The sequence below is a fragment of the Grammomys surdaster genome, unplaced genomic scaffold, assembly GCF_004785775.1.
Source record: "Grammomys surdaster isolate TR1022 unplaced genomic scaffold, NIH_TR_1.0 271, whole genome shotgun sequence".
NCBI lineage: Eukaryota > Metazoa > Chordata > Mammalia > Rodentia > Muridae > Grammomys > Grammomys surdaster.
Genome location: NW_021604712.1, coordinates 8,683,899 through 8,691,434, shown reverse-complemented (window position 1 = coordinate 8,691,434; position 7,536 = coordinate 8,683,899).

The window sequence follows — 7,536 nt, the reverse complement described above, 5'->3', positions numbered from 1 at the left end:
TTAATGTCAAAGCTGAATGGTTCTTTAGAAAAGTGGACCAGAACATGATCACGCCCATAAAGGACAAACCTAAACACTGAGCAACTTGTGAGACAAGGGTTGGACCAGACAGAACTGGTGCTGGTTTTGGAAGACACATGGTGTGAAAGAGGAGCCCAAATTCCAGTTTAAGTAAGGTCTCTGAAGGCCAGGAGGCTGGGGCAGAGGAGACAAGGGGCACTGGAAGGCTCAGGACATGACACTCCTTCCGGGAAGGAGTCAAAATATACTGTAACAAAATATAAGGATAGGTACAACTATGTCAGTATACAATGACTACAAGGCTAAGTCATGCTTCCACTGAATTGTCCAAAGGAGTTCAGGCTGAGCTGGAAGTTTAAAGGTACACATCCAAGGATATCAGTGAGGAATTCTACACCTTCTACAGCTGCTTTCATCCATGGAAGGCATCTATTCATCTGTTCATTCACCTCTCCACCCACCCATTCTACCTATCAATTCATCTGTGTAGGAGGAGCTAAGGTGGGAGGAGTAAGGAGAGGAAGAGGAAAAGGAAGAGGAGGAGCTAGGGAGAGCAGAGATGTAGGATGGAGAGCCACGCAGGTATGGAGAGCAGTCGCGGGTAACAATTTTTATTTAGGTTAGCTATTTGGGAAACAACTCTCTTTGCATGGGCATATTGTTATTGAGCTTTACCAAACATATAAAGCCTTTGATTAATCTTTAAGCATTAGAGTCTCGTTTTTCTACAGGGCCCGTGTGGATGGCAGGATGGTCTAGGCAACGCCCAGCCTTGTAGAGACAGCATGGAAGATGGCAGCTGAGCTAGGCAGAGCCGCTGCAGCTTAGATAGTCGGTTTGATCCAGCGGCCATTTTAAATAATTACTTCAACAGTTTGTCCACTTAGCTATGCATAAATAAAATAAACTGTGTGGGTTCTTAAAGTTTTTTTTTTTAAGATGTTATGTGTCTGAGGGTTTTGCCCACGTGGATGCATGATGGCTGCCAAGGTCAAAAGAGGATATCGGATCACTTGGAACTGGAGTTATAGATGGCTGTAAGTTGCTATATAGGTGCTGGGAATCGAACTTCTCTTCAAGAATGACATGTGCACTTCAAGGCTGAGCCATCTGTGGCCCATTAAAAAGCATTTCTGTTCGCTTTCAAAACTCCTTTTATTGTCTTGTGTTTGTTTATTTTAAAAAGACACAATCTTGCTTTGTTGTTTAGCTGCTGGTGAACTTGCAACTGTCCTGATTTACCTCAGAGTCCTGGGATCTCGGTGTGCGCCACCAGAGCTTCCTGGAGAAATAGCCGTGTTTTGAGCTGCCGGTGTGGGCACATACCGTTTAAATGCTGGGGATACATCAGTAAAGAGAATAGGCAATGGCGAAGATTCTTGCGGTTTCTATTTTAATGCAGATGGATGATGAGCAAATGCAGAGCAGGCAAATTTCACCCTGAGAAAAGAAAAGCCTTCCACCGTGAGGAGTGAAACAGAAGCACTGGTCATGAAAGCTGCCCAAGACACAGTCACTTTGCAGACGACACCTTGAGTATCCAGGGAGGGTCAGCTCATTACAAACAATGCTGTCACCCAGGTTCCCAGACATTCCTGAAGCCTCCTGCCTCCGAGGAAATAGCCGTGCCAACCACAGCAAATGCCAATGCATCTACGTTTATTTAAAAAACACAAGGCAGAAAGGCAGAAGAGAAAATAAAGACTTGCAAGTTTCTAACCTCAGCATCCTGTTGGCACCATGACACGAATCTGATAGCATTGTGCAGCCGTTTAATAAGCCGGGTCAGTACCATAGGGGGATGACTGCTGCTGACTTGCCAATACTACCCTAGTGAATTCTGTAACCTCTTTGCAACAGAAATAATGGGACAGGATGTGACTGGCCTTTGGGCTTCTCACTAGGGACACACCTGCTGAATGTGTGGGCTACTAAAAACCCAAGAACAGGGTGCTTGGCTGTATCCAGAAAGAAACAAGAAGGCACATAGAGGACTATAGGTAATAAGCATGTCCTGTATATTTCAAAACATCTAGAAGATCTTTGAAAGATTTCATCATAAAGAAATACTAAGTGTTTGAGGAGATAAATATGCTAACCCTGTTTTGGACTGATAATATATGTATTATTCATGCATGCATGCATGCATGTATATATCCAAACATGGAACTTCCAAAATATAATTCATGTCAACTTTTACAAATTTTAAGTCAATAGGCATCAAAAATGTGTAAGTTTTTCTGAAGCCAGAAACAAAGACATACTGAATAGACTTTCATGTAGGTAGAAAACTAACAAGGCGTGGCATCCCTAAGTGTTCCTGGTCAGGGTTCATCTAAGAACCCCCTCTAAGGAAGGCTGCACACAAAAGCTGGTGGGTGGGATGCTGGCCAGAGCATCCTGGATGAGGGCTCTGACCCCAGAGGCCAAGCAGGCCAAGTCAGGTGACTTAAACTCCTAAAAGGCTCTGTAATTTTCAGGTGACTGAATGGGGAGTGGGGGGAGAATCAGTGAGTGAATCACCTTTCAAGTATTTAATTTAATTAGACAAGGAGAATGAGGGTCCTTGGAAATCCATCCTCTGCGTTAACTCCTGTCACAAAGCAGCCCAAGGTAATTGGTGAAAGTGAAGAGGTGGTTTCCAAGGCTTAAGCTTGTTTATCACAGCTGCTGCACTTCAACAAAGTGAGGCGTCTGGTGCTAAACCCTGTCAGAGCCAGGGGGCCCCGGAGCATGGATCCCAGGGTTAGCACAAACCACCTCTAATAAGCCATTGTAATAGGGTGAGCACATGGGGGGTGGGGAGGGCATGTGTGTTAACAAATATGGTTGACCAGATGCTCACAGCTTGAGCTCTTGTCTTGGGGGCCTGTCTGCTTCCTTTCCGACTTCTTGAAATGTTAGAATCATATATTACAAGATTAATTTCAGAGTCCTTAGCGTCTCCTTCTGATTACTGGTCATCAGCAAAGCTGGATTTTAGCCCCAAGATCTAGATACCTATGTCGTGGACCCTTTCTGTCTTTAGCAAAGGAATCAGAGAACGGGATGGCTCTGTGAGTGTGGTGGCAGCCCATTAACTGCAGCCTCAACTGGTCCTTTCTGTTTCTCTTCTTTGCTCTCAGGATCTGACAGTCAGAAGGCTCGCTCCTGATCACAGTCCTCTTCCAGGATCAGCTGTAGCACATGGGCTGCAAGTGTGTGGAGAGAGAGAAGTCTCTCCAGGTAATTAAGCATCCTTACAAATAAACCAGAGCTTCTTTCTTCAACCACAGCCAAGAAAACATTCTAGTAAGGCCTAGATATTTACAACATGCTGTGCTCTGTGTCAGGACTGAAAACTGAAGAGAAAATAGATCTTGTCCACACAACAAATACAACTAAGTAGGTAAGATGACTACGCTGGTGAGCGAACAGTGTATGCCCCAGGGCCAATGTGTTCAGTTCTGGATTTCCAAATGACAGTGCATCTGGAAGCAATAGGGGATGGGACCTCACTGGAGAAAGTAAGCCACTCAGAGTGTGTCCTGGGGTCTGTGTCTTGTTGGGTACTCTAGTCTCTGCTTTCCTGTCTGTCATGAGATCAACAGCTGTCTCTGCCACACACACACACTCCACCACAATGGACAAAACCTTTGAAATCATCAGTAAAATACACAATTCTTCTGTTTATGTTGTTCATTTGGGTATTTTATCAAAGCCACATAATTTTTCATTTGAAGATGTTCTGATTCATTTTTTTTGTCAGCTTGACACAAACTAAAGTCACCTGGGAAGAGGGACTTCAATTAAAGAATTTGTTTCCATCAGATTGTCCCTCACGGGTATGTTTGTGGGCCATTTTCTTGATTAATGACTGATGTGGGAGGGGCCAGCCCACTGTGGATGGTGCCACCCCTGGGCAAGCGGTCCTGAACTGAGTAAGAAAGCAGGCTTGGTAATCCATGGAGAGAAAGTCAGGAAGCATCACACCTCTCTGGTTTCTGCTTCAAGCTACTGCCTTGATGTCCTTCAGTGATGGACTGTACAGTGTAAACTGAAACAAGCCCTCTCCTCCCTGAGTCACCTTGGCCATGATGTTTTTCCCAGCATAAGAAATGGAACTAGGGGAGCAGTGGGTGAAGATGGAAGGGCTCACAGCATAGCACACACAGCCCTGACTTTAAGTCCCCCCTACACTCAACAGTATAACAGGCCACTAACTGTCTGTGATGCCCAACTAGCAGGGCAGGGATTTGACTAGATTTCTCTTTAGGGAATTGTCCTACTGTGCATATATGCAAGAAGAATATATACATGTGTGAGAAAAAAATGTATATTTTTGTTTTGCCGACTGCACCTGCTGTATGAGAGGAGCTAAATCTAGTGAGTCAGAAGCAACCCACCCTTAAGAACAAGAGTTCAGCTGGGTCTAGGCCTTGAGTTGCATGCAATGGATTTTGAAGAGAGACTTTGGGCATCTTCTTTTATTCAAAGTTCTTGATTTTCATTTTCAAGTAAGAATGAGCAACTCGTTAACTTGCACACAGTAAACACACGATTTTTTTCATTTATTTATCTATTCACTTTACATCTCGATCACAGCCCCCCCTCCTCCAAGCCCCCTGACAGCCCTTCCCCTACCTCCACTTCCCCTTCTCCTCTGAGAAGGGGTAGCCTCCTACTCCAGGTATCAACCTACCTTGGCACATCAAGTCACTGCAGAACTGGGCTCATCCTCTCCCACTGGGGCCAGACAAGGCAGTCCAATTAGGGGAATAGAATCTACAGGCAGGCAACAGAGTCAGGGACAGACCTGCTCCAGTTGTTGGGGGACCTACATGAGGACCAAGATGCATAGCTGCCACATATGTGCAGGCATGGGGGGCGGGGGCTAGGTCCAGCCCCTGCCTGCTTTTTTTTTTTTTTGGTTGGTGGTTCAGTCTCTGGGAGCTCCCAAGAGTCTTGATTCTGTTAGTCTCCTTGAGGAGTCCCTTCAGGTTCTTCAGTCCTGCCTCCAACTCTTCCACATGACTCCTCCTCCACATGACTTCTGTCTAGTGTTTGGCTGTGGGTCTCTACATCTGTTTCCATCAGCTGCTGGGTGGAGCCTCTCAGAGGATAGTGACGCTGTCCTGTCTGCAGTTCCTGATGGCTGTAGACCTCTGGAATTGCAGGCAGAGGTGTGGGCCAGAAGATGGAGCACAGAGGGGGATAGAGCAGACAGCCCTGGAAACAGAATGCATCGGGATATTTTTTTTTTAAACACAGCAGTTACATCTGAATAAGGAAATAAGAAAACTTTCTTCATCTTAACAGGCAGATTTCATGCAAAGGTTCTTCTGTGTTGGTGGTTCTCAAGAAGGGCTTCCTCAAGAACCAGTGGCTGTACACCAGGCTATGCATACCATGTAGCTGATCTGTGTTTTAAAGCAGGAAACACCAATCTAGTCCCCGAGAAGCTCAGGCTATATCCATGGGTTGGGCCAGGATGTCAGATGCTGGTTCCCTCTGACTTCAGGTGAATGGAGCATGAAGTTTTCCATCTGCTTCCAACATTGGGAACAACACTGGCAATGTTTGCCTCTTAGGCACATGCCATTGGCAACCTGCTTCGTGGGAGGAGCCAGGGCCCATGCTGGTTGAAGCGGTAGCAGTTTCCTCCCTCCGACTAGGCTAGGGCTGTCATCATTATTGTTTGGCACACATATTTATTTACAAATGACTAAACTAGGCTAAGGAAGAATAATAGTAGGATAACAACTGCATGCTACTGGTTTTTGCCTATGCTCAACTTATTAAGTAGTTGCAAAAACTAATTGGTAAGGTCTAGACGTGGAGTCAGCTTTAATGTGGCAGCAGAGATCGTAGTCTGTGCTAACGTAACACAGAGAACTATTCCTGGCCCACTTTACATGTGGGCTCTGGGAATCCCTGAGAGTCCCACTGTCCATACCTCGTGAGCAAGCATGTAGATCACACCTCAAGGGCAACCATGTAGAGAGTTTCTCCAAGTCTCTTAGAGATGGCTGGACCTGCCTTTTTTTTTTTCCATCTTCACTACATATGAATACAGATATTCTAATGCACTGACTCTATGTGTGGCGCCTGGGCCACTGATAACTACATCACCTTGAGAGCCCAACTTGAAACATGTCCTGGGCTACAGTCCAGTGCTGGAACATTTGCCTAGCAAACACAAGGTACCAGGTTTGATCCCCAGCATGGACAAAACAAAACACCACCCAAATCCACAAAGACTGATCACTGGACTCTGTCCTGGGCCTGCTGAAAGTCTAGTGGTAGCCACCAGCAATATTTTAATATTTTGCCAAGGGCTCCACAGTCTGTGGCTGGCTCACCTGCATTCCCATGTACAACCAGCACTCTGCTAGGAGCTTGGAAGACAGACATTCCTTGGCTGCTTCCCATTCTACCTAGCCTACACAGCTCTTCTCTTGCTCATCAGTTATGTCCCTCGAAATGTCATCCCTGTTCCTTCATCCGTCAGCACAGTCGCTCTGAAACTAGGTACCGAGCGAGCAATCGAGCTGGACCATTTCTGCATCCTGGAAGAATCTGGTGAACATTGCCAGGAGAAAACACAATCTCCCATTCACCCCTCTATGTGCACCGGGGACTCCCCTGAGGGTCCCGCTTCTATCATTTCCAGGGGATATATTCTGATTTGAGTAAAGTGTGAACCTATGAATCCCACAAAGACAAGATTCTGCTCAGCAGGCATTTTATTACTTCCCGTTAAAACAGAAGGTGATTAAAGCCCTTTTTAATTTAAAACAATTATTAAACGGAGCAGGAAGCAATGGTATCAGTTAATCTCAGGGTAGAGCTCCCTCTCTCTCTTTTTAAACACCCTAATAGCTTCCTAAACATCAAGAGTTTTCATGAAGCTAGCCAAAGTTACTTAATTACAGGCTCTCGGGGTGTTTCTATGAATTCTCAAAGGAATCACGAGGACCCTCATATAATATAGGGTTTAGATGTTCCATACCGGAGTCTATATACTAGCCCTTTTATCTTAATGCATAAAGGTATCCAGAAGAGGATGCAATGAGGAATTAATCACCCAGGGGAGCCAGCCTGGCTCAGGGATGAGGCAACCAGCTAAACGTGTGAACTCAGTGTCAACATTCCCACCTTGCCTATCCATGGGCCAAAGAAGCTCCATGCCAGCTATGCTACACCCCCCACCCCCCCACCCCCTGGGGACCTGGTGAGCCCCTCAAATAACAGCATCAGCTCATCATCCAAGATACTTTGCCGTGCTATTGCATTTCCTCAGAGCTTGAAAGCCCTCTGCAGAGGATGACTATTGTCACACAGGAGTGAAAAAAAAAAAAAGAAAAGGAGAGGGTACAGGAGACAGATGGCACTGTTGGACAGCAGAATCTGGCCAGGTGTCATCACCAGACCCTGACAGGGCATGCGGACAAGCCCTCCAGCCTCTTCCGGTCTCAAGGTCGTCTCCTCCCTACTAGCCTGCACTGCAAGATTCTTTGAGGCTTCTTTAAGTTT